General features: G+C 40.8%; 1 protein-coding gene, 1 long non-coding RNA gene and 1 pseudogene across 2 annotated transcripts in view; 1 reads left to right on the top strand and 2 right to left on the bottom strand.

Annotated features, from left to right (window-relative positions):
• FRMD6 (FERM domain containing 6) overlaps window positions 1–24757 on the bottom strand; it is a 231805-nt gene that overhangs the window by 198905 nt on the left and 8143 nt on the right. The window lies entirely within an intron of this gene.
• LOC125755561 (uncharacterized) lies at window positions 1224–22995 on the top strand. The gene is made up of 3 exons (XR_007412328.1): window positions 1224–1805; window positions 2562–2674; window positions 22715–22995. It is a non-coding gene; the product is annotated as an uncharacterized LOC125755561 (long non-coding RNA).
• On the bottom strand, window positions 5664–5764 carry LOC112658122 (U6 spliceosomal RNA; annotated as a pseudogene).

The following is a 24757-nucleotide window of genomic DNA, read 5'->3' as shown; positions in this document are numbered from 1 at the left end:
TGTTCTGCAGTGCTTTTTAAAAAAGATTCATTTATTTGAGAGAGACAGCACATAATGGGAGGGGTTGGGGTAGAGGAAGAGAGAGAGAATCCCAGACTTCCTGCTGAGCACAGGGCCTGACGTGGGGCTCCATGTGGGGCTTGAGATCATGACCTGAGCTGAAATCAAGAGTCAGGCACTCAACCAACTGTGCCACCCAGGTGCTCCCCGAGCGCTTCTTAAATGGAAGGTACTTCCCATGCACTAATGCATATTAACTCTAATTGTCATATTCCTGAAAGGCAGGTGGGTGTTATTGTTGCTGTCATCATTGTTCCTATTTTCTTTAAACATGTGTAAAAATAACATAGAGAAGTTAAGTGACTTGTCCAAGGCCAAAGAATGAATAAGTATAGAATCTAGGATTTAAGGCCAAGGAATTTATTTTTATTTTTTTAAAGATTTTATTTATTTATTCATGAGAGACACAATGAGAGAGAGAGAGAGAGAGAGAGAGAGAGAGGCAGAGACACAGGCAGAGGGAGAAGCAGGCTCCATGCAGGGAGCCTGACGCAGGACTCGATCCTGGGACTCCAGGATCACGCTCTGAGCCGAATGGCAGACGCTTAACTGCTGAGCCACCCAAGTGTCCCAAGCCCAAAGAATTTAGTATCAAAATTAATGTGCTTTGTGCCTTCAGGCACTCACAGTGCTTGTTTTCTTTCCCAGTTAGAGGAAAGGCATGAAGAGAAATACAAAACACCAAGTTCCTACATCTGTGGGCTATTCCACCAGCATGTCCCATGAGACACGCCATTACTTCTGTGTGTCTCAGGAAACATGACTTGTGCTTGTTATAAGTTTCTGAATATGAGAAGAGGTAGGGGTGCTTGTGTAGTGGGAGAAAGCAGCACCCTTTGGTGGGAAAGTTCAGCTGAGCCCCTTCTGGCAAGTGGGCAGCGGTGGCAGTGAGAACGTTGACTCCACAAAGCCTCTTGGATGCCCCTCGACCACCTGACTGGTTTTGCTGGCAGGTCTCTCTCTGCAGTGACCTGATTCAATTCCATTCTGCTCTACTGGAAAAGAATCATAGTTTATCAGAACTATCTAATGATTTCTTTTATGTTTTCAAAGTTAGGAAAAGCAGCTATCAGGACCAGTGATTTTCAAACTCCTAAAAAATTTTTTGGAGTAAGAAACAGCCTTCCTTTTCCCCTTTTTTCCCAATTGCAATCTTCATGGACACTCAATATAAAAAAGAGGGGAAAAAAAGTGAGGCAGTTGGTTGTAGCTAGGTTGGGGACCTTGGTGCTCTGCCAAGGGTCCCTTTTAGTGGCTTCTGAGAAATCTCAGAAGGGGTTTTGTGTTGTAGATGAAGAATTACAGATCTGGCTAAAACTCCTACTTAGCTGAGGGCTTGAAAAACAGAAAGATACAGTGATTTTCCCAAAGCTGCACAGCAGATAGAGCTGAGAATCTGCCAGTTTTCTAAGTGTTCCTAGTGCTTTGTGTATCACATGATCGTATCACATTACTGACACTGGCACTTGCTGAGGATCAGCTGGGGAGAGATAACGCTGGTGTCTGTAAGCCACAAAGCACTCACACCTCTTGGCTGGTGATCCACTGGCCAAAGTTGGAATTCACTTACCAACACCAGGGCATAAGCAAGAGGAACTGGCCACTGCTGACCAGTGAACCTGCCACCGAATCTTGATGAAAGGTTCCCACTACATTTGCAGAACAGATGCTGAGACCAAGGGATCGTATTTTACTGTAATGGAAGCCGTCCGAATGTATGCCTCACCCATCTGTCTTCTCTCAAGGTACAGCAGCCTTCCCTCTTTATCTGACTGGAAGGTACAGTTATTTTTATTGTCAGGAGCATAAAATACATGGGGACATTTGAATGGGGATCCTTGGATGCACAGAATCAAGCATAAAGCAACTGCTAAATATTTTGTAGCATTTTCATAATTCATGAAACCTGTTAGTCCGTGGAGATTTTTCTAGATACCCCATCTTCTATAGGCTGCAGAGAAAGGAGAAAGAGCTATTTTCCTTAAGGGTCTGCCTATCTGATCTACTTTGCCTCATTTACCCAAATATTTACATAGGGCTATCTCTTGATTACTAACTCTCCTAATAGTGACCTGTTTCTTGCCCCAACTCTGGATGTTTTGGGACAAGCTGTTTAGCTATTTCAGGCCTTGGTTTATCAATTCATGTAAAGGACCAGTCTGCATGTTGTCATGAGGAATACACTGAGTTAATGTTTATAAACCATGGTGATGTTCTCAGATGAAAGATGTTCAGTGACTATAAAAATACTCCTCTGTGATGATTAATGCATGGTCTTTGCCAATGAGATTATTTAAATGATGGAACAGTGGCTACTATTTTAATCGTATAGAGCCTCACCGAAGTTCCAAAGCACTTTTCCGACACTAAATCATGGCATGTGTTACTTAATCCTCACTTTAGAGACAGGGAAGTTGAAGCACAGTAATGCATGTGCTTTTACACATGGGCAGGGGTTAAATTTTACTGTGTTAAAGTTTTCCGGGTTGCTTCTCTTTCAGAACATTCTCCAGATTCATTCACCTTGTCCCTCTCACCAGGCATTTTGTAAAATATCCTGAACCAAGACATTTGCCCTGGACAATGATTGCAAAGCTCACAGGAAATCCATTTAGTAAGTATTTATTGAAGTCCTGGAAATAGAGAGATGAGAGACATAATCCATGGTCTCAAAACCCTTACAATTCAAAGGGAGAGGCAGAGCAGCAAGCGAGTGGTAAGCTGAGTGCTGTGATAGACACATGCATACAGAGGGAGAGTATCCAGATGAAGAGTGAAGGGAGTGTAGAGACAATTTAAGAAGTGACGCTTTGTTTGTTTGCAAATGTGCTTTGGTCATGAATCTTAATTTGGGTTCCTTCAGACACAGTTGCTGCAGCAAAGAATAGAGGTTTATTTATTTTTTTAAGATTATTTATTTATTTATTCATAAGAGACACAGAGAGAGAGGCAGAGACACAGGCAGAGGGAGAAGCGGGCTCTCTGCGGGGAGCCCAATGTCAGAGTCAATCCAGGACCCCGGGATCACGACTTGAGCCAAAGGCGGACGCTCAGCCACTGAGCCACCCAGGAGCCCCTGATTTGAGGTTTATAGAGAAGCTTACTTGGAAGATGAAGAAAGTACCATAAGGTGACAGGGAAGTTATCACTATGGGCGACCAGAGCTTATTTCTGGGGAAACACACATCTCAGAGGCATCCCTGCAAGGAGCCAGGGAGCGGGGGTATTTGTGTCCCAATTCCTATTGGCTATGGTGGTGGACTGCTTCTGGAGGACATTAATTCCCTAACATTCTTGCCTATGTCATATGGGACAAAGTAGGCTCCAGGCACCAGAGGAAGTCTTCAAATAAAGAAGTGGTGGCAGTTGGAAGTCCAAGGCACTTAGGGATAAGGGTGAAAGGGACAAACAAGGCACAGGAGCTGCTCTGCCTTTTGAAGAAAATCACTGCTTGAACTCAAAGTACTTATTCTCTAGTGTGTGTCTCTCTCTCTTTTTAAATTCAGTTAGCCAACATATAGTACATTATCAGTTGCAGATGTAGTGTTCAATAATTCATCAGTGGCATATAACACCTAGTGTGCCTCTTTGACAGTCTGGTTTGTAGACAGCTATTTAACTATCCATTTCAGTCTACAGAGGACAGTCTCTATTAAGAGCAGGGACAAAGCTGGGGGAAGATCAACTCACAGCTTACGGCTTACTACATGTGCAAAACACACAGCTCACTCCTCTTGTCCTGCAGGTCTCAGAAAAGACGCCTCCTCCTTAGCTTTCTTCTTGACCCCTTCCTTGTCCTCCGTAGGACTCTGAGCTCACCCCTCTCGTGATGCTTATAACATCCACTTGCACTTTTGTATTTACTCAACCATCTTCAAAAGACTCAACTTCCTGAAGGCAGAATCTGTGCCTATCAGAGAGTCTCTCTGTGATGCATGTGATCTTCTCTTAAAAGAACAAGAATAGGGGCCCCTGGGTGGCTCAGTTGGTTAAGCATCTACCTTCAGCTCAGGTCATGATCATGTGGTCATAGGATGGAGCCCCACATGGGGCTCCCTGCTCAGCAGGGAGTCTGCTTCACCCTCTGCCCCTCTCTCCCTTCATGCTCTCCCTCTCCCTCTCTCTCTCAAGTAAATGGATAAAAACGTTTTTTTTAAAAAAAAGAACAAAAATAATAAATCTTTTCTACTTTATGACTTCCCTTTAAAGCAAGTGTCTGGGGATCCCTGGGTGGCTCAGCAGTTTAGCGCCACCTTCAGCCCAGGACCTGATCCTAGAGACCAGGGATTGGTCCGAATCAGGCTCCCTGCATGGAGCCTGCTTCTCCCTCTGCCTGTGTCTGTGTCTCTCTCTCTCTCTGTGTCTCTCATGAATAAATAAATAAAATCTTAAAAAAAATAAAGCAAGTGTCTGGGAGGGTGTGTGAATAGTCCAGAAGAAGTGTAAGACGAGCTGAAAGTAATGAGGTCAGTGACTGTAATGCAATGAGCACAAAAGGAAGGGGCAAGAGGAAGAGAGAGCCACCAGGATGAGATAGTCTAAGGGTTAAAATTAAGCAGCAAGAAGTGTAACATCATGTGAAGAAAGAAACCTTTTTAAAAAGCCTGAGGAGGGTATGTGATGTCATGAGCACTGGGTGTTATTTACAACTGATGAATCACTGACCTCTACCTCTAAAACAATACACTATATGTCAATTAATTTAATTTAAATAATAAATAAATAAAACATTAAAAAAGAAAAGAAAAGAAAAAAAAGGAAAAATTAAATAAAAATAAGCCTGAGAGGAACCTCCATGCTGGCTTCCACAGTGGCTGCACTAGCTTGCCCCACTTACATCCCCACCAATGGTGCACAAGGGTTCCTCTTTCTCCACATCCTCATCAACATTTGTTGTTTCTTGTGTTCCTGATTTTAGCCATTCTGACAGGTGTGAGGTGATATCTCATTGTGGTTTTGATTTGCATTTCCCTGATGATGAGTGATGTTGAGCATCTTTTCACATTTGTATCATTATACTATACACCTGAAGCTAATATAACACTATGCTAACTATACTAGAATTAAAAGAGAAATAACTAGAAAGTCATTTCTCTAAGGCATGAAAGGTTAAAAAGTGTTTTTAATTCACTTTTTGTCAACTCTGCTTTTAAATTTAGGTAGCTGGGGCACCTGGGTGATGCAATTGGTTAAGCATCTGACTCCTGGTTTTGGCTTAGGTCAATCTCAGGGTCGTGAGGTCAAGTCCCATGATAGGCTCCCCACTCAGCATGGAGTCTACTTGGGATTCTCTCTCTCTCCCCTCTACCCTTCACACTCAAGCTCTCTCTCTCTCTCTGAAATAAAGAAATAAACCTTTAAAAATGAATAAATAAACTCAGGTAGTCAAATAGCTTGAATGAACATATCATTTTGTGTTTAAATGCTTATTTTCTTTTTGTTGATTATGAATTTTTACACCCCTACTGCAGAACATTTTTTAAAATACAGAGAGGTTTCAAAATTGTGGTCCTAATTCCCCAAGATAATTACTGTTTATATTGTGTTTGTATTTCTGTATAATTTTTATCCTACGCAGATCAAATCTATAACTTCTATTTTTGTAAAATGAGAAGCATACAAGAATTTGCATGTCATCTTTGCACAGGTGCCATGCTAATCTTCCTGTATTTTTTTAATCTGGGTACACATGCTGCTGAAGTATTGTACATAAAATTTTATATTACATATTGCACTTTCAATTTCTACTATATTTTAACTTTGCCCACAGCAGGATTTCTTTTTGGTCTGATCCTTCAGGCCAAATCTAATTTTCTCTAGTTGCTGGAGAAATTTCTGGAATAGAAAGTATTTTCAATCTTGGGAAGGGTAGCATTCTCGGGGAAGGGTAGCATTCTCTTTCTAAATCCTCAAAGGGACACACTTGTGGAAATTTGTCAAACCTATGATTTTAGGATGATGCTGAGGTGCAGATATGTGTGACTGGATTTTAAATTCATGCTCTATTTCCTAGAGCACTTTCTAAAAACATAAAAAGGAAAACAGGGATTCTCATTATGGTGCTACTACTCCCAAAACATGGTGCCATGGGATTTTATAACAGAAATATGGTGGCCAGACATCTAAACGACAAAGCTAATTGAAAAATGTAAAGCCTATCTGCAAAGGCTAAGTTTAAATTGCTCATCATTTGTTCTTTTACCCTATCCCTGCTCTCTGGTTTTATGTATTTACATAAAAATAGCTACATGTAAAATCTGTAACTAAAAATGATACTGTTTGCATGTCATTCATAACCTAAAATTTTGAGGTTAAGACCAGATTATTTTCTGGCATTTAGAAATAAGACGTTTTATATACAAATCCATTTTTGATTTGATGAGTGGTCTTGGATAAATCAGTCTGAGGTGTGTTTAAGCCACTTTTAAAATTCTGCTAAAGAACAAATCTAAGGAACAGCTAAATTAAGAATGTCATCTTTTCACTTTAAATTTCTGTAGATGAGTCATTTAAATGACCTTTAATCCTAGTACATTTAAAATGACTACTACAGTTAAAAGCATTCATTCTACACTCCACAATTTCAATTCCATGTTAAGTCAGTTCTCTGTACTGCTCAGAGAAGTCTATATACATGAATGGGCTTAATCCAGATGGGACCAAAAATATGATTTGTCCAGAGATAAGCCTTTACAGTAAATAAATACCACTTCTGCTCTTCACAAACTTGTCTTGGTGAGTTAAAGGAAAGTAGAGAAACAGAATTTCAGAACTGATTATTTCATTTTACAATATATATAAGCTTCCCACATGCCAGTTACAACATTAGGAGCCCAGGAAGGAAGGTAGGTAGGTCATGGGTCTCTGTCTTCGACTGGCTCATCTCTGAGTGAAGGCGTTTCAGAGTTTTCTATAGAAGAGACATGAGGCTTAGACCCAAGATATATTCCAGGGGAAAGAAAAGGAGTAAATGGGGCCAAGCCTGGGATTTGTGTCTACAAAGTACACAGAGCAATTCATTGAACTTGGCATCCCTGGGAGACTAATCCATCATATCACAGCATCTCTTTAGTGAAAATTTATAATTTCAAAACAGTTGGCTCCTGCAAGGCTCTTTTTGCCTCCTCCTCCTCCTCCTCCTCCTCCTCCTTTTGGCTGAGCTTAAGACCTACTTCTTGGCTGGGCTGTTTGAATTTTAGTTTCTTAACCTGCCCACCTCTATCAATAAATCAATGTTTCTCTTCCAAATTCTTTTCTAAATTTAAATAAAAATGACAGTAGTCCTTGTTTTTAAGACTATATACTTCTACTGGAAGATAAAATACATAAATATGTACATTTTTCCTGAAGATTCAAATGCATTTTGTTTCATCTGAGACATATCAGTATGATTATTAAAAGAACATTCAAGTAACACTTCCTTCAAATTACGCACTCCAACCCTATTTTAGCTCTTACATTCTACTAGTAAAGGTACCTACTTTACTATGAATTGTTCATAATATAAATACTATGCCTTGTAGTTCTACTTTAGTAAATTTATGTATCATGTCAGTTTTTTAAATAGACCTTTTAGTACTCTAACTTACATATAGTAAAATGTACCTATGTTAGTATACAGTTCCATCAAAAGTTTATGTCTTCAACTACCTCTACAGTCAGGGACACAGAACATTTGTATTACCTCCAAAAGTTTCCTCAACTCTCTTTGTAACAACATCCTCCTCACCCCCAGCCCCAGATAACCATTGATCTCCTTTCTATCATGATAGGTTAGATTTATCTTTTGGGGATCATAAAGTGTACATTTTTTGTGTCTGTTTTTTTTGATAGACATAGTATTTTTGAGATTTATCCATGTTGCTACATAAATAAATAGTACATTGCTTTTAAACACTGGATTTAATTCCATTTGTGGATATATCACACTTTGTATGTTTATTTACCTCTTGATGGACATGTGGGTTGTTTCTAGTTTTTGGCAATTAAGAATAAAGCTGCTGTGACTGGCAGCCCGGGTGGCTCAGCGGTTTAGCGTCACCTTCAGCCCAGGGCATAATCCTGGAGACCCGGGATTGGGTCCCATGTTGGGCTACCTGCATGGAGCCCGCTTCTCCCTCTGCCTTTCTCTCTCTGTGTGTCTCTCATGAATAAATAAATAAGATTAAAAAAGAAAAAGCTGCTGTGAACATTCAAATGTAAATATTTGTGCAGACATATATTTTCATTTATATTGAGTAAATTACCTAAAAGTCAGGTTGTTGGGCCATAGGGTACATATGATTAATTTTATAAGAAATTGTCTCTTTTCCAAAGTGGTTGCACCAATTTACATTCCCATAAGCAGTGTATGAGGGCACTTGCTCCACATCTTATCCAATTTTAGCCATTCCGGTGGGTGTATTGTTGTATATAATTTGTACTTTCCTGATAACCAATGAAGTTAAAATGTTTCAGATGTGTTTAGTGGCCATTCACAGATATCTTCGATGAAATATTTGGTCAAATCTCTTGCCCAGTTTTAAATTCATTGTCTTTGTATTGGTTAGTGATAAAACATCTTCATATATCTGAAGACAAATCCTTTGACAGACATATGTTTTGTGAATATTTTTCCCCATTTTGTGCTTTGCCTTTTCATCTTCTTAATGCAGTCTCTCAAAGAGTAGATGTTTTTGACAATACCAATCCACAGAACATGGTAGGCATATCTGTTTACAAGTAAACTTTGCTAATGAGTATAGTGAGTTTCTCTTAAAATGCTGTGCCAAGGTCACTCATGCTGCCTATTTCTGAGTGATTGCTAATGTATCAGTGGCAAAAAATCCCAGGGATTATCGAGCGTAAGATTCACCAATGATATAAATCTCCAAATTTTGTGCTACCAGGAGTCTCTGCCTCAGTGACTATCTTCATTCCTTTCCTTTCTTCCCAATACTTCTCCACAGAATGTCTTTTTCATTTTACAGGATGAGTCAGCAAGGAGTACACTATTTCATCTCAGTGTAAGGGTCACCATGACCTTGTTGCATTGAAAAAGTAATTTAAAAGTTGAGTCTGTTCTAGATTTCAAGAGTAGAAATCTCTGATATATTGACTTAGAATACTCAAGCCTTTCCTTGGCTCTCAATACCAGAATCCAATGAGTTTGTCCTTTCTTCTAAGGAGACTAGCGGCCTGTGTTTCATTCATTTCTTTTAGAAATATTTGTTAAAATGTACCATATGCCAAGCCTTGTAACAGAAAAGCAAGAAATACCTAGTGTACCATATATCAAATCTTTTAGTTTATTCTTAATGGAACAACAAGCCATCTTGAGGATAGGAATCTTATTCATTCTCCTGTGCTCAGTGCTTGGCATATAGGTATTTATTAATGTAGTTAATGTATGAATGATTGTATGCAAGCATACATGAATGAAGTGTCAGAGAAAGCTGGCTTGCCTAGTTTTCTGTTTTCTATAATGTGAGTGTTTTCTATAATAGGAAAGCTATAACCAAATAGCTACAGCCAATCGAGAGAAAATCATGCTATGGTAGCAATAAAGTAAACCAGATCTCCCAGTAGGATCCTAGCTAGGAAATCAGTTACTTCTCAGATTGAGGATTCTATCATTTTGCTTCCTAAGTTAAAATTTCCCAAAGCAGGAGAAAATACATGGGACCCCAAAAATGAGAAGGGTCACAGGGAAATTAGTTTCTTCTTATATTATATCAGAGATATGATTAATAAGAAGAAAACTGACTACTACTCTAACACATATTATTTAGTACAGTTTATAAAACAGGTTCATATCCTTTTCTTATTGGATCCTTACAATACTCCTGGGAGGTAGCCACAAGAGGTATTAGTATCAGTATACTTCCACATTATAGAGTTGGAAATGAGGTTCACAGAATGAAAGTATCTTGCCCAAGATCTTACAGCTACTTAATAGAAAAAAAGGCTAGCTGGATTCTAATATTCTTTTTTGCTGCCCTTGGAGGACAACCCCCTTACTTGATGGGGTGCCATGGATGATATATCTAAATCTACATTTCTCTTTTCCTCTTAATTTTTAAATAATATCCCTTTTTGTGTCATGAAAGGAGATAAATTATCCTTATCATAGTGTATCTTCATGGTATGCTCTGAACAGTATTAAGGAAAACTCCATTTTTAAAACAAAGCTTTGATATAAAGCTTCACGTAATTCCATAGGAATGACCTCCTTGGAAATCATGCTCCTTGGATTCTGTGAACCCTCAAATTCTTTTTTTCTATACAAACCCTACTTTATAAGAAATTAGCTGGAACATGCAGAACTGATTTTTTTTCTTTTACACAGATGAAGCTTCCATAATTGTTTTTACATTTTACCTGTCCAAGAGGAACTCCTTAGCTGAGGCACATCTGTTCAGAAATTTCAGTCTTGCTATGCTTGTAGGACAATGGTGCTTGATAGTTGTAGACAGGAACTTGGGAGGAGCTCCACAGAGTTATTCATCACCTCTGTGAGTTATCACATCAAGACATACTGGAAAACCAGCTTGCATTTGGGGAAAAATCTTCAATGGCAACCATGACTATGGCTAGACATTACTACTGTAACAGGATTACATTTTCAGGCCATTGCTTTGCAGAAGGTAAAGTATGTCTGCCTCTGCCTCAATGACAATGGTGTAATTGTAGGCTTCATAATTGGGTCTAAAGGAAGGAAAATTCAAGGACTATGGCTGGGTCACTGGGCAAAATTTGAGATTATATCATCCCTGCCAATGGTTGAGAGCTATGACCAAGAAAAATACAACTTAATCTCTCTTTCTCCAACAGCTATATTTCTACATTCTTATTGGCCTCTATAATAGCTATGTGAAAGATAAACACTCTCTTTATTAATGCTTCATTAAGAATTTTCATATCTGTGTGACATGTAGTATATTCTTTGCTCAAAATAAAGTACTTTAGAGCTTTGATTCCAGCTGGTCTGGATTGGAAAACTCATTAATGCTGTTAGAATGACTGACCACAAACTCCTCAGGGGAGAGTTATGGTCTTATATGTAAGGAAACAGCCAAACTGGATTGGTCAACTTTTATAAATAACTATTGGAAAATGTAATTTAGAGGGATGAGTACATCAGTTACAGATTGTTTCCTTAATTGCCCCTGTTATTTCCCAGTTTCAAATTTTAGGCATTTTTCATGACAAAAATAATAATTAAAGTATGCAACAAAGCTCATCATTCAGTTTTATAACACAACATCTATCTGTAATGACAAAGGGAATTATAAATGACATTGCAATTTGGAGACAAAATTGCAAGATCTTTTATAGTTAAAGCAATTGATAGCCATCTTGACCAAGTTCTAAATTTAAGTCACCATCTCTTAGTTCAGATTGGCATCAACTTAAAACAGACAAGGAATTGTTTCCAGTGGAGAAGATTAAAATGCAATTATAAATACATCTATCTTCCTTTGCCTACGGACTCTCCAACCATAATACCATTTGCATAATGGGTTAGTTTGTTTGTTCTCTGTTAAATGTTAAATTTGGAACATTTTATTCTAAGTGCCATCAAAAAATAAACACATGAAGTTCTAAGCCCACAGCTTTTCATATTTATCTGAGACTAAGAATATGTCCATTTTGTCTGTATTTAGAGAAACACAAGCACTTTCTAATTTTTTTACACACCCAAGATGACAAGGAACTAAAGAGTTATGAATATAGACAAATGAAAGCTAGTATTTTACCTCATTCTCAAAGACACACACACACACACACACACACACACACACACACATCCTCACCCTGCTTCTTTTTGAAGGCATCTGGAGGTTCCAGTTTGTGTGTTGGCTTCTGGTTGCCCTGCCCCTTTGCATCTCTGATGGCTTCTATTCCTGAGCTGTATTCCTGAGTGGACACCTGAATAAGTGCATGCCTACACTCTTCTCCTACTAATCCCCTGTAAATGGGCCCTGTGTCTAACTGCCTGGATGGCAAACAGTTAACCTAAAATCCAGTTCCTGCAAATTGAGGAACTATTACTCAAGTGGAACACATTTTGCTTTTTAAAGAGGGTATCTTGGGATACATAATAGCTGAATTTAATCCTTAGAAGAGGGAATCCATGGCACCAGGTTGACCAGTAGCCAAACCTTTGGCAGGGGGGAAATTTCCATGTTCTCTCCCAGAGATGAGCACTTTCCCATCTCCCCAATAGTGCAGCCTGGCTCAGGGCTAAAAGATGAAGTTAAGATGCACAGCAGCCAAACAGCCCTGACGTTTAAGAGTGGTGATCAGAACAGTGACCTCCTAGAAGGTTAGAAAGTGTCACCCATGAGTCAAAAGCATTACAGCAGTCGCTGCTTTGAAGTATCCCAGCCTCCTGATACTTAAGGCTCTGCTGATCTAAAGCTTCTCACATTCTATTTGTATTAGCAATTGGCTTTTCCTCAAACTCCACTGCCTAGGCTCTCAGTAAAGAGATTTTATGCTATTTAATGGTAAAAATTTAGCCTCCCTGATGGTTTTCTTTAATGCAGCTACTTGAGTGTAAAGGGGATGGGTCTCCTTGGAAACATGAGTAGCAACTCAGCTACTCTGTCTCCTGACAACCATCTCTCTGTGTCATTGGCTGCCTATTTCAAGCAGTTGATATCCTGACTAGAACTGAACACTGAAGACCATGCAGTAAGGAGGAGCAAATTTACTATTAAGGTTAAGACAGATGGTGGGAGGTAGGTCCAAGTGATAGTGGAGATGCTGTCAGACCAAGATACCATGTCCAGGGAGCATGAATACCTCCCTAAGATGGAGCACCAGTTATTTTAGAAGTAGAGGCTCAATAGGTAGGTGGGGCCCAGCCATAGAGAATTTGGACAGCAGATATACTAAAATTCAGGCAGTCAGACAGTGGCATATCAAAAGATGGAGAGGGGCGCCTGAGTGGCTTAGTTGGTTTAGCATCTGACTTTTGATCTTAGCTCTGGTTATGATCTCAGGGTTGTCTGAGCATCATGATTTCAGCATTAGCCGGGCAGGGAGTCTGCTTCTCTCCCTCTTCCTCTGCCCTCCTTTGTACCCCCACCCCCACCCCACTCAAGTGCACACATGCACGTGTGCTCTTTCTCACTCCCTCAAAATTTAAGAAAAACTTAGATGGAGAACACAGGCCCTGCTACTGGGCAAAGGGCCTAGTCAGAGATAGGCAGGTATGAGTGGTAGAAGAAGACTAAGGTATGTCCCAGAACCAGCACTTAAGAGATGCGACAAAGGCAGAGCTAAAATCTGAATGATGAGAACAGGGGTGGGGTGGAGTGACTTGGAATGGGACAAAAGTGAGCGCTTCATTATCAGAACTAGACCACTAAATGAAGGGACTGAATGAGGGGGAGTGTGAGGTAAGGCTCTGTTTCCATTTTGTAGCACAACTAAGAAAACAGGCGTAACAAGGTTCTAGGATGGGAGGTAGGGACACCACTATGGTTGAATCAGAGGGTCAGGGACTCAGGGTACACATGAAAACTCTGCTATTGGTTCATGAGAGAGAAAACAGACTAGAAAAAAAAGTAGTACCCATAACTAGCCACCCCACATATTTTACATCTCATATTGCTTCCTTTCTCTTCTTGTCATCATAGTCTTAATACCTGCTTTTATTAACACTTTATCTTAAAAACTACTGAGAGAGATGACTTTTAAAGAATATGCTAGGGTGAAGAAGTGCTTTAAGAATGATCTCCCTCTCTATATATCTACCCAAGCCGTATCATGCTTGGGTACTGGCTGCATCCAGGGTTGGGTGAGCAGGCAGGGACACGTGGGGAAAGGAGTCTAAGTAGAGGCCAGAGATGATGAGCGTGACATTATATGATGTGCCAAGTATGAGGCAGGATACTAACATACATTATCTAATTTAATCCCAACAAGGTAAGGTTTATTCTTTTCATGTACACAAATAAAGCCACTAAGGCTCAGAGAGCTTGTGTAACTTCTCTGATATCCCACAGTTGGTTAGTGCTCCATCATCAGCCTAAGTTCTCTCTATTATGGGCACTGAGAAAGCTTAAATTGCTTGCTTCCAATCAGGACTACAGAGGAGAGAGAGGTGTCAGCCAGGGAAATGCCAGGGCCTAGACTTGCATAAATGAGGAAGGCAGGGGATAAACAAAAGGCTGAGAACATAGAACTTCAGATACACCTGAATCTAGGTCAAAGACTAAGCTATCGTTTAAATGGCTGATACCCAGGCCTGACTCCAGGTCATTAGAAAAAGCTCCTGATGATAGACAGGTACTCCTTATTTAAAAATATAAATTCAGGAAGTAGCTGAGAACATTGATTAAATGAGTACCAGCTTCTTTGGAGCATAAGAGCTTTTGCCCAAGCCTTTGCCAACCAGATTTTACATTGTAAAGCCAAAGCAACCATTACAAAGAAAGACCTGGCATAGGGTATTTGCAGTAGGTGTTTAATATGTTACAGAATTGTGGATTTGGGCTGAGAAGACGGCGAAAGGAATCCATTCCTTAGTATTCTCTGATGAGTAATTTACATGACATTTTCTCAAAAGATGTAGCAGCCACCTATTATGCCAGCTGACAGGGATGGCTCCTCTCAGGCGATCAGAATATCTAGCATGTTTGGGTTATTAGACCCAAACTTTTAGCTGAAACTGGTCTCAACAAGGAGTGGGTCAGGGTATTGTGCTAGTTCAGAGAAACGTGGGGAGCTTGTTAAAATGCAGAGTTCCAGGCCCTCAGAATCAGAACATTCTTCAGGTGATTCTGATACAGTTGGTTCTGTAGGGACACTTAGAAAGAGTCTAGCAGAGGTCCCCTTCGCACCACCACCCACTCACTGTATTTGTCAGAGCAGAACTGAACTGGACACTCCTCATTTTTAGAGTGCAGGTAGAGAGCCTCCCCAGTGGCCTGCGAATGGCTACTTTTCCAGCACACATCAGTGCCCAGTGCTGGGGAGGAAGCGGAGGCCCTCCAGGTGCTCAGTGGTCAGCAATGCTGTGGCCAATCCCGGGAGACAATGTGGCAACAAAGGGAGGAGTCCTCTCTATGACAGCTCCAGTCACCTCACTACTGAGCCTCGATCTTTGCTTTTCTTTCATTTTGGCCACATGACCAGAAGTGGGTGGGTTCTGGAAATGAGGAATCAAGCAGGGGACATAGAGGCTGTTCTTTCTCCCAATCTCTCTCCCCCGTGGCTACTGGAATTCCTCTATTTGTGCTGCATCCTGAAGACTTTCATCTATCTTGAAAAAAATGAATCATTACACCAACTATCAGGAGGAGGCTGTGCCTTCCTTGCGTGAGCCCCCTTTAAGGACAGGAGTTGCTGAGACAGAAAATTCCCCAGGGGCAGGCTTGATTGATGATATGACATTGTCTCCTGAGGACACAGTGATTTGCAGCAGCATTTCAGCAACCCAAAATAAACCATCACTCTGCACAAGGGGTGACAAGCTTAATGTCTACACGCTTCATCATAATTCTGGTAGCAGAGCTTCCCAGAGTTCTAGGTTAACTAACCCCTTCCACTTTGGCCAAAAACCTGGAGCAGGAACATGAGAGAGATCATAAGATAATTGTTCTTTGGATGAGCACCTTTCATCTGAGGATTTCCAAGTGCTTTATAAATATTAATTAAATTGCAACAACACCTTGGCATGAGTAATTATTATCTGTCCACCACCCCCAGCTCCATACAAAACCCTTAGAGATGAGGCATTTAAAGGATAGAGTGGCGAGACTTTAGTGTCTGAGTTTATCATAGAGGCAAAATCTAAACTTCAATGTTCTTCATTTCTAGAATTATATTAAAGAGTACTAAAGTGATTGAAAGGATCATATGATTCCTATGCATATATACACTATGAAGTTATACTAGAAGAAAAGAATAAAATGAATTTATCACTTAATTAGAAGAACTATTATATTAATCCTAGCTTTTAACCAATTTTTTTCTCTCCCAAGAAACTTCTTACTGTTTCGATTTTTCCACCTATGAAATGATGACATATGGGGTTCCCTAATCTCTTACATTATTCTATCACCCAATCATAAACACTGATGGCTCATGAGGTGATATGTTCTATGACCTACAAAAGGTATTCATCTTTCCCATTAATAATGGCATATCCTCACAATTTATTTATTTATTTGTTTGTTTGCTTTTTATTCATAAGAGACACACAGAGGCAGAGACATAGGCAGAGGCAGAAGCAGGCTCCCCACAGGAAACCAGATGCAGGACTTGATCCCAGGACCCCGGGATCACGACCTGACCCAAAGGCAGACACTCAACCACTGAGCCACCCAGGTGTCCCTAGACCCTTACAATTTAAAATGTGTTATCCTGATATATCACACAATCCAGAAGAATCTTCGTGATCAAAGCTGTTACTCATATTATCAGAATTACCTTCCTCTTTATATTAGTTGATGGTCATTGGCCTGTATGATATCTTATTTAAGTCTGTCACAATCTTTTTTTTTTTTTGAAAGTGGTTAATAAAACTACCACCAAGATTCATTAGAAAAAAAAACAACAACCTATAGTTAGAGACCAAATTTCGTCAGTGATTCTAAAATCTGTCCCTGCCTCTATTCTGTTGGAGGAATATCAGTTTCTCATTTACTATGTTTACCTGAAAACAGCTACCTGGAGGTAGGTTGAGAAGTAGTGGGGCTTCTTGGAGGGGCTTAAGACAGAGTTGCAAGTGAATAAAGCAGCTAAGTTTACAGTCTTTGCCAACCAGCTCTGCAGATGCACTTGGGGCTATTGTGCGTGGAGAAAGCCAAAAGAAAGAGAAGATCTGGGGTCACTGGGTGGCTCAGTTGGTTAAGCATCTGCCTTTGGCTCAGGTCATGATCCTGGGGTCCTGTGATCAAGCCCCACATCTGGCTCCCTGCTCAGTGAGGAGTCTGCCTCTCCTCGGTCTGCTTGTGCTCTCTCTCTTTTGCTCACCCTCTATCAAATAAGCAAATAAAATCTAAAAAAAAAGAAAGAAAGAAAGAAAGAAAGAAAGAAAGAAAGAAAGAAAGAAAGAAAGAGAAAGAAAGAAAGAAGAAAGAAAGAAAGAAAGAAAGAGAAAAAAGAAAGAAAGAAAAAAGAAAGAAAGAAAGAAGAAGAAAGAAAAAGAAAGAAAGAAAGAAAGAAAGAAAGAAAGAAAGAAAGAAAGAAAGAAAGAAAGAAAGAAAGAAAGAAAGAAAAGAAAACCATCTTAGGCACACTCTCAAGAGGATCCCAAGCAGAGAGGAAAGGAGGAAGGCATAGAGCAGGGCATGCATACAGAAAGGTCAGAGATAATTCTGTCACTGCAAAGGCCTGTGGGAAAATGCAAAAATTAAAGAAGGCAGCAAAGATGGATCCTTCAGGTATTGGCCACAGAGGTAAATTCCCAAAGGAAAGAAAGATTTCCAACTTCTGGTTAAGACCAACTGCAGGCATATTTGATGGAATTGGTGAAGCCATAATATCGCATGTGTATGTACTAAGATTTCTTATAAGGTTTACAAAGAAAACAATGTATGCTGCTCAAGGTAGGCCAATGATAAATCTTTCTACAGAGACTGTTTATGAAGCAAGTGAGAAACATCTACCAAGGAAGCCACTGGCTAGCACAAAAATCTGTAGTCATAAAATATTCTTGGATATTTTATTTATTTTTATTCTTGGATCTTTTAGAAGTCATTATTATTTTAGGGAAAATATGGAGAAGTTCCTGAAAAAAATACATATGTAATGAGAATACTGAGGGCTAAGGAGAAAGAGCTGTACAAAAACAGACATGAAAACTCACTTATTTAATGCTGAGCAGCTACCATGTTTCCATGCAGTGTCTTCTTTGATGCTCTAAATGACCAGATGGGTTAGGAGCATAAAGGAAACAACCCACCTCAGGTTGGTGATTTGGTAAATGAGTCAGAAAAGGGGGCCCAAATCCTAGGTCTGCCATGTGACCCTGGTCAGTTACCTGTTCCCAAGGCCTCAGCTTTCTCACAGGGCTGTTGGGAGAATTAAACAAGATATTGCCCATAAAATTCTCAGCACAGAGCCTGGCATATCACAGAGAATGCACTCAAGAAATGTTAGTGCACATCACACCTGTCACAAGAGGCTCCCTACTCAATCACAAGGCTGAATAAAAATAAACAGCATCCAACTTTTCAGAGCTGATATACCCAAAGGAAAAACCATCTTCCCTAATGGCCACTTTGGGTGCTATGTCTGACTCGAACATTGCTGCTCAGTTTTCACAAAGTAATTCTGGGCCGTCTCTGTTGGGAGCATCCTCAGGGCTTATTTAAAATATATACATATCTGTGTATTGTTATTGATGGCAAGTCTTGGTCCTTCTGGAGTGATTTTTTTTTTCCTATTTAGAATTTGTCATTTATAGCCCGATTTAAGGAAGAAGGAACATAATCAAGAAAGGACAAAATTTACATACAGATCGTGTGTGTGCACACACACACCTTATAAATCAACCCTAACGGTAATTTCAAGTGAGGACTTGTATAAACATTGTGAAGAATGGTGGACAATGATGTCAAGTGCATAACTTCCTGAACTCATTACTTGAAGGTTGTCTTTCATCTAATCTTGACTTTTTAAATATGATTTAACATAAAAGTCTCATTCTTTTATTGTTGTACATGAGCTGTTGGGTCTCTACTTAACTCTTTCAGATAAGGAAAGCTGGGAAGGAAAGAAAGGAAAAGACTGAGGACAGAAGAAAGAGGATGAGAGGAGAGAGAAAGGACAAAAGTGAAGGGACAAGTCAAGGCAGGGAAAATCAAACCAGCTTAGAGACATCACAGAGCAATCTACCTTGCAGGCAAGAGCCATTAATTACAGTTTGTTTTTTAAGACATAACTCATGCTACTATTTGTTTTGTGAAGGGGAAGAGTGCTTATAATGGGCCGCAATAAACTTTCCAGTCAAGGATAAACATTTTTTTTTAATTCTGTTCTGAGAAAGTATGTTTATTAAAATACTTCAGCCTTCTGAGAAGTGGAATCATTTCTCAGAACGTGTATTTTACCGTTTCCTTCATATTTTGGACAATCGCTCGCTCACCACCTGTTCACTTTTTCCCTCTGGTCTCCTCAAGGCTCCTGGACAAGCAGGGGCTTGTGGGAAAGGAAGGAAGCACGAAGAGCTCTCTTATGTGAATAACGTGATTAGCAGAAAGTATAAAAGAGGCTTCTTCCCCTGTTCACAAAGCAGATTTTCTTCACAAGCTGGCAGAGCTCCCAGACAATTTGCTCTGGGGACAGACTCTGGTTAAACTGCTGCCAGTGCTGCTCTGGGGCCTCCAGATTGATGAGTTGGGGCAGCCACAGGGAGGGAGCCCTGAAGTGGCAACACTGGGCAGGGCCAGCCTGGGTCACCCAGCGGGACACCATGAGCACAGAGCAGGCCCCGTGCTCTTCTGACCACTCACTGCCCTGGCCTTCTGGGACTGAAACAGCAACAGGAAGGGCTGAGGTGCTACAGAGGGAAGAGGCCGGCTACAGGGTCCAATATGGAGCCTGAGTGGCCACAAGGTAGGGGCAGAAGTAGCAAAGGAGGAGGTGGCTCCCATCTGTGGGCCTAGGGCTCAGGCCTGTTCAAGGGACACAGAGCAGCATGGAGGGCAGAGTAACCCAGTTCCCCAGCACCATGAAAAGAATGGCTCCTGACTTCCTGTCTGGCCCAGGGGTCTGACCAAGCAGCAGTGTGGGACTGGGGAGTGATCCTGCAGCAAACATTGCTGCCTCACAACCTGGATCCTGTATTTGGAGGCCTTGTCACCATGGCAATGCCAGCCCACCCCTTCCAGCTCCCCCTGGTTGGTGTTGTCAACAAACACTCACTCCGGAGTACTTCTAATTGAATTGGAAATTAGCAGGCATTCTATGATCTAAAATGTGTTGGTGGGGAGAAGAGAGAAGGGTCATCAGCTTCTACAGCTCCTGCCAGCTTTCCTGCTAGGGTTTAGCTCAGCCAGACTGGATTTCTGATGGGGAGACCTTCAAAAATGATTTTCCCTAATAGTAGAGTTTTAGGAAGGTTTATTGCCATGAATTATTCGCGGTCACTAGATGATTTAACTCCAAGTGTTTTCCAAATATCCTCTAAAGGATTCTTGGCTAACTTCGATATTAACAGAAAAGATGGAGATATATTTGCCTCTCTTGCCTTAAACATGCTGCAGCCAGGCTGCCCTGAGGCTGCTATGGAGCTGGGAACTGGTAATGAGGGTAAGCTGGCTGACCCACCAGCAGAAGCTTTCTCTGTTCTACTAATAGAATAACCTTTCTGGGAGTGTGTGCTTGCACATTTATGTGCATGCACTTCACCATACAACTAATTCCTGATTAGTTTCCAAAAAATTCAGAAAACATAGAAAAAGGTAAAGAATACCACCAACTCAGGATAGGCACGGTTGATATGCTACTGTATATTCCTCCTGATTTTTTCTATGCTAATACTTTGAAATGAGATTACAGCATGCATATATTTTTATTTTATTTATTTTTTAAAGATTTTATTTATTTATTCATAAGAGACACACACAGAGAGAGAGGCCGAGACACGGGCAGAGGGAGAAGCGGGCTCCATGCAGGGAGCCCAATGCGGGACTCAATCCTGGGACTCCAGGATCACGCCCTGGGCCAAAGGCAGGCGCTAAACAGCTGAGCCACCCAGGGATCTCCACAGTATGTGTATATTTTTAGAACCAACTTTTTTCACTCTACAGTAGGTCACACATACTATCCTTCCATGGTAATAAGTATAGATCCATGTTAACATTTTTAATGGCTGTTTAATAATCCACGATAGAAATGTGCTGTGGTTTATTTCAACAACTGCCTTATTTAGTTAGATATTTTAGATATCACTATGTTATTGCTGGTAGAAATAGGATCTTTACATTCCATTACATTAACATCACTGAATCCTCATCCATCCCTTAAGATGGATTCTTCAAAATGGAGCTGCTGGGTCAAATTCCATCATCTTTAAAAGCTTTGATGCACCCTGTCAAAATTTTCCTACAGGAAGTCTCCACCAATATTCCATCCTTCCAGAAGCAAATGGAGCTGCCCATTTTCTTATTCCACCCTCGAGTCTGGGCATGAAGAATCTTGTTCACCTTTTCCAGTCTGATGGTTGTAAATGATACCTCATTTGCTGTGTTAATTTGGTGTTCAGTGCTTTCTCTCCTCCCTCTGGCACCGTCTGTCATCTCTTGTAGATGTTTTCCCACCAGCGTCTTTCTCATTCAACAATAAATATTAATAGAGCACTCCCTGTATGTAGGTGCTGTACTCAACATCCACGCTACAACAGTGGCACAATGTAGGGTACTCCGGGGGAAGAAGGGGCAGCCTGCTCCTGGGGAGCAGGAGAGAACTTCACAGAGGAGGTAGTATTTATGCTAGGTTTGATGCAATGGTGGGAAAGGTTATTTAACACAGAAGATAGAGCATAATCAAAATCAAAGGGCTGTGTTCCGGTGAGGCAAGGAGATAGGATCGGCAGGATGCCAGACTGAGATAGGCTCTGGGCACTACACTATGGAGTCCAGATTTTATTCTGTGGCAACAGCAGATACTTAAAGGAAGGATTTTTAGGGGTGAATAGTGATATGATTTATATACAGCAAGTTAATTCTGGCAGTGGTATGAAGGAGGAAATAAAGAGAGAGAGAGAGAGGCTGAAAGACCAATTAAATGCCTATTGCAACTGTCTGTGTGTAGAAGCTGAAAGTCAGAGGCATTGGGACCATGGAGCAGAGAGATGGAGGAGACAAAATTTTTAGGACTGGTGACTGGGTAGGGAAGTAGGGGAAGTAGGGGAGAAGTTCAAGAAAACCTGGGGCATGGGGCACCTGGGTGGCTCAGTCAGTTAAGCATCTGCTATATGCTCAGGTCATGATCTCAGGGTCCAGGGATAGAACCCCACGTCGGGCTCCCTGCTCGGGGGTGGGAAGGTCTGCTTCTCCCTCTCTCTCTCTCTCTCTGCCTGCCACTTTTCCCATTTGTACTCTTTCTCTGTCTCTCTGTCCAATAAATAAATATTAAAAAAAAACCCTGGAGCACATAAAGTGTGAGCAAAAAAGAAGAGAAGGATTCAATTTTGAATCTGCTATAGTTAAGGTGCCCACTGGACTTCAGATGGGTATATCCAAGGGAAATTGTCAGTATGGATTTGGGACTCTGGAGAGAGGCTGTGGCTATAGCTGTGGATGGATATTTGGGGAATCATTAGCACTCAGAATCCTCACAATGATTTCCAGGAGTCCTTCCCTTACTCGGACCCAGGCCTGCCACCCTGTATTCTATTCTTTATCTTTGTCCCTGACCCATAAGCCCCATTCCCTTCCCTCAGAAGTGTCTAGTTGGTTATGAGAAAGAATGGATTTCATGCAGCCAGTTCATAAAAAATTTTGAAAATTAAGCTACCTATCTTCTGGTGCCAATGACAAGCATTTTAGAAAAGGGTATTAGTCACACACACAAAAATGACTCCCTATTCGTGTAGCAAATGGGCAGGAGATATTTGGGGGACAAAAAGCTTTTCTGAACTCTTTCCAGTCATACCAATAAAGTACCATCCACCTCTGCCTCTGTGTTGGGGGCTCTGCTTCCTTGCTAGAGATCCAAAATGCAAAAGCACCATCAGCTCTTGGAAGAACAGATTTGTCACTGGAGTTTGCCTTCAGACAGAGCTCTGCAACCTGAGACCTGCTTCCAGGAGCCAGGTATAAGCCCCAGGACCTAAAGAGGAACACGGGACGTGGCACCATGCCATTGGCTGCTTGGCTTCCTAGCTATGATTTGAACAGCTCAATTAAAAGGACAGACAGCTGCTGTCTAAATTTGAATGAAAACATAATAAAACAAATCTGGGTAATTTTAGCCTCCCTTGTTCTCTTCATCATCTTAATAAATCTTTACCTAGAAAGACAAAAAGTGCTGCTAAGAGCCATGCTGGGGTAGAAACGCGTCAGTTCTCGGCTCCCATTTTTTAGCAGCTAACAATCCAGCTCATCTCCAGAACAAGGACAACCTTACTCTGACCTGCCCAGAAATTGTTCTTTTTTTTTTTTTCTTTTAATCATGTCTACTTTTCTCACTGGCTCCCTTCAAACTCTCTGTTCCTGTGATCTCAAATCACAAGTGGCTACAGCTATCTGGTAACACAGTTCTGGCTGGACCCACGGGATCAGGAACTATCCACTCTGCAAGCTGCTTCAAAGGCTACCCCATATTCCATCTCACAGTATATCAGGAAGGAGTGTACAATAGAGACACTTCCCTTACCAAAACCAAAGAATGAACAAACTTAACCTCTATTACTTCAATAATAAGGACTTGGCTAGAAAGAAGATACTTTAATTAAAGCCATATTTCCTCCATAGAAAGTATCACTGCTGTAGGTTGCATGACTTCCCCCTTTCCAGATATGGACATAATTAGCTAAAAGTCAAAAAAATTCAAGGTTTCTTAAATACACCAGGAATCCAAAGCATAGAAAGGCAGCACAAAGAACATAACCGAATTCCATCCACTTGGTCAGAGAACCAGGAATGCAGAACATGGGAATAAATGGCTCCTATCAAGTGCTGAAATTACACAAGATAAATCATAGCTAATGCTTTAGAATATTTCCTGCTAGAAATGTCCCAAAACCCCCCAAAACTGTTCATTTAAGATAATGTAAACACCTCAAATGAAGAAGTAAGGCAGAAAGGAATGGGGCATGGGTAGATTCAGAATTTCCATTTCCAGTCTCTTCTTCAGCAATAGCACCACTTTCAGCCCAAGCTGTTAGAGTTTGGGGACAGAGGAAATGATTTACACTAGGAAGGAGGAAAAGAGAAGCTCTCTGAAGCACCAGCTTCCTTAATGACAGCCACTCCGAGAAGCTAGCAAATTTCTTATAAGTATTTATGGCAAAAATCCTTGCAACATTAAAGATCAAAATGGCCTCCTAATTTAAGCCAACATTTCTGAAACTGTTGACACTCTCAACAGAAATTAACCTAGAAACAGCTCACTTCATTGTTCACTGGATAGGCTTCCAACTCAGGGTACTTAAGGTATGTGAGGCTCACAACCATTTATGTATACGCAGCATCGGTGGCCTCCGTGTTTTTTCAACCTCATAAATCTTCTTCTGATACCTGAAGACACATTAATTACCCAGGCCTTTCTGTGTTCACACACACAAAAAGTGATCTAAAAACAGTCAAATAGCACGGATCTTGCCTCATTCAACAACTATTCTCTTTATACACACACTACATAATACTACTTCTACCTTGGTTTATATCTTTAACATTCTCCCATCATTTCCCAAAATGTGTATCTGCCCTAAACTCTTTAAAGTACAACTCCAGTATCATTTGGGCGGATTTTTAAAAAAGATTATTGTAAATGTGAGCTGCTTCTTTTTCTCACCCTACACCCAACTTGGCACCTTCCTACGTCATAAATCCTAATGTGGCAGGAGCAGAACCAGAGTGCCTCTATTCTGTTGGGACCTGTGTGTTTGCCACCAGCATGACAGGAGCTCTGCCAAGGTCTGAGACACAGCATGCTCTCTTGCCAGTGTTCAGGTCATTATTTCACAACACGTCAGAATATTTGCAATCTAACAAGCTTGGTTCAGATATGAGAATCAAGTGAGATCAAC

Source organism: Canis lupus, chromosome 8 (assembly GCF_003254725.2).
Source record: "Canis lupus dingo isolate Sandy chromosome 8, ASM325472v2, whole genome shotgun sequence".
NCBI lineage: Eukaryota > Metazoa > Chordata > Mammalia > Carnivora > Canidae > Canis > Canis lupus.
The sequence above is the reverse complement of the archived record's forward strand: the minus strand, read 5'-3'. Positions and strand labels throughout refer to the sequence as shown.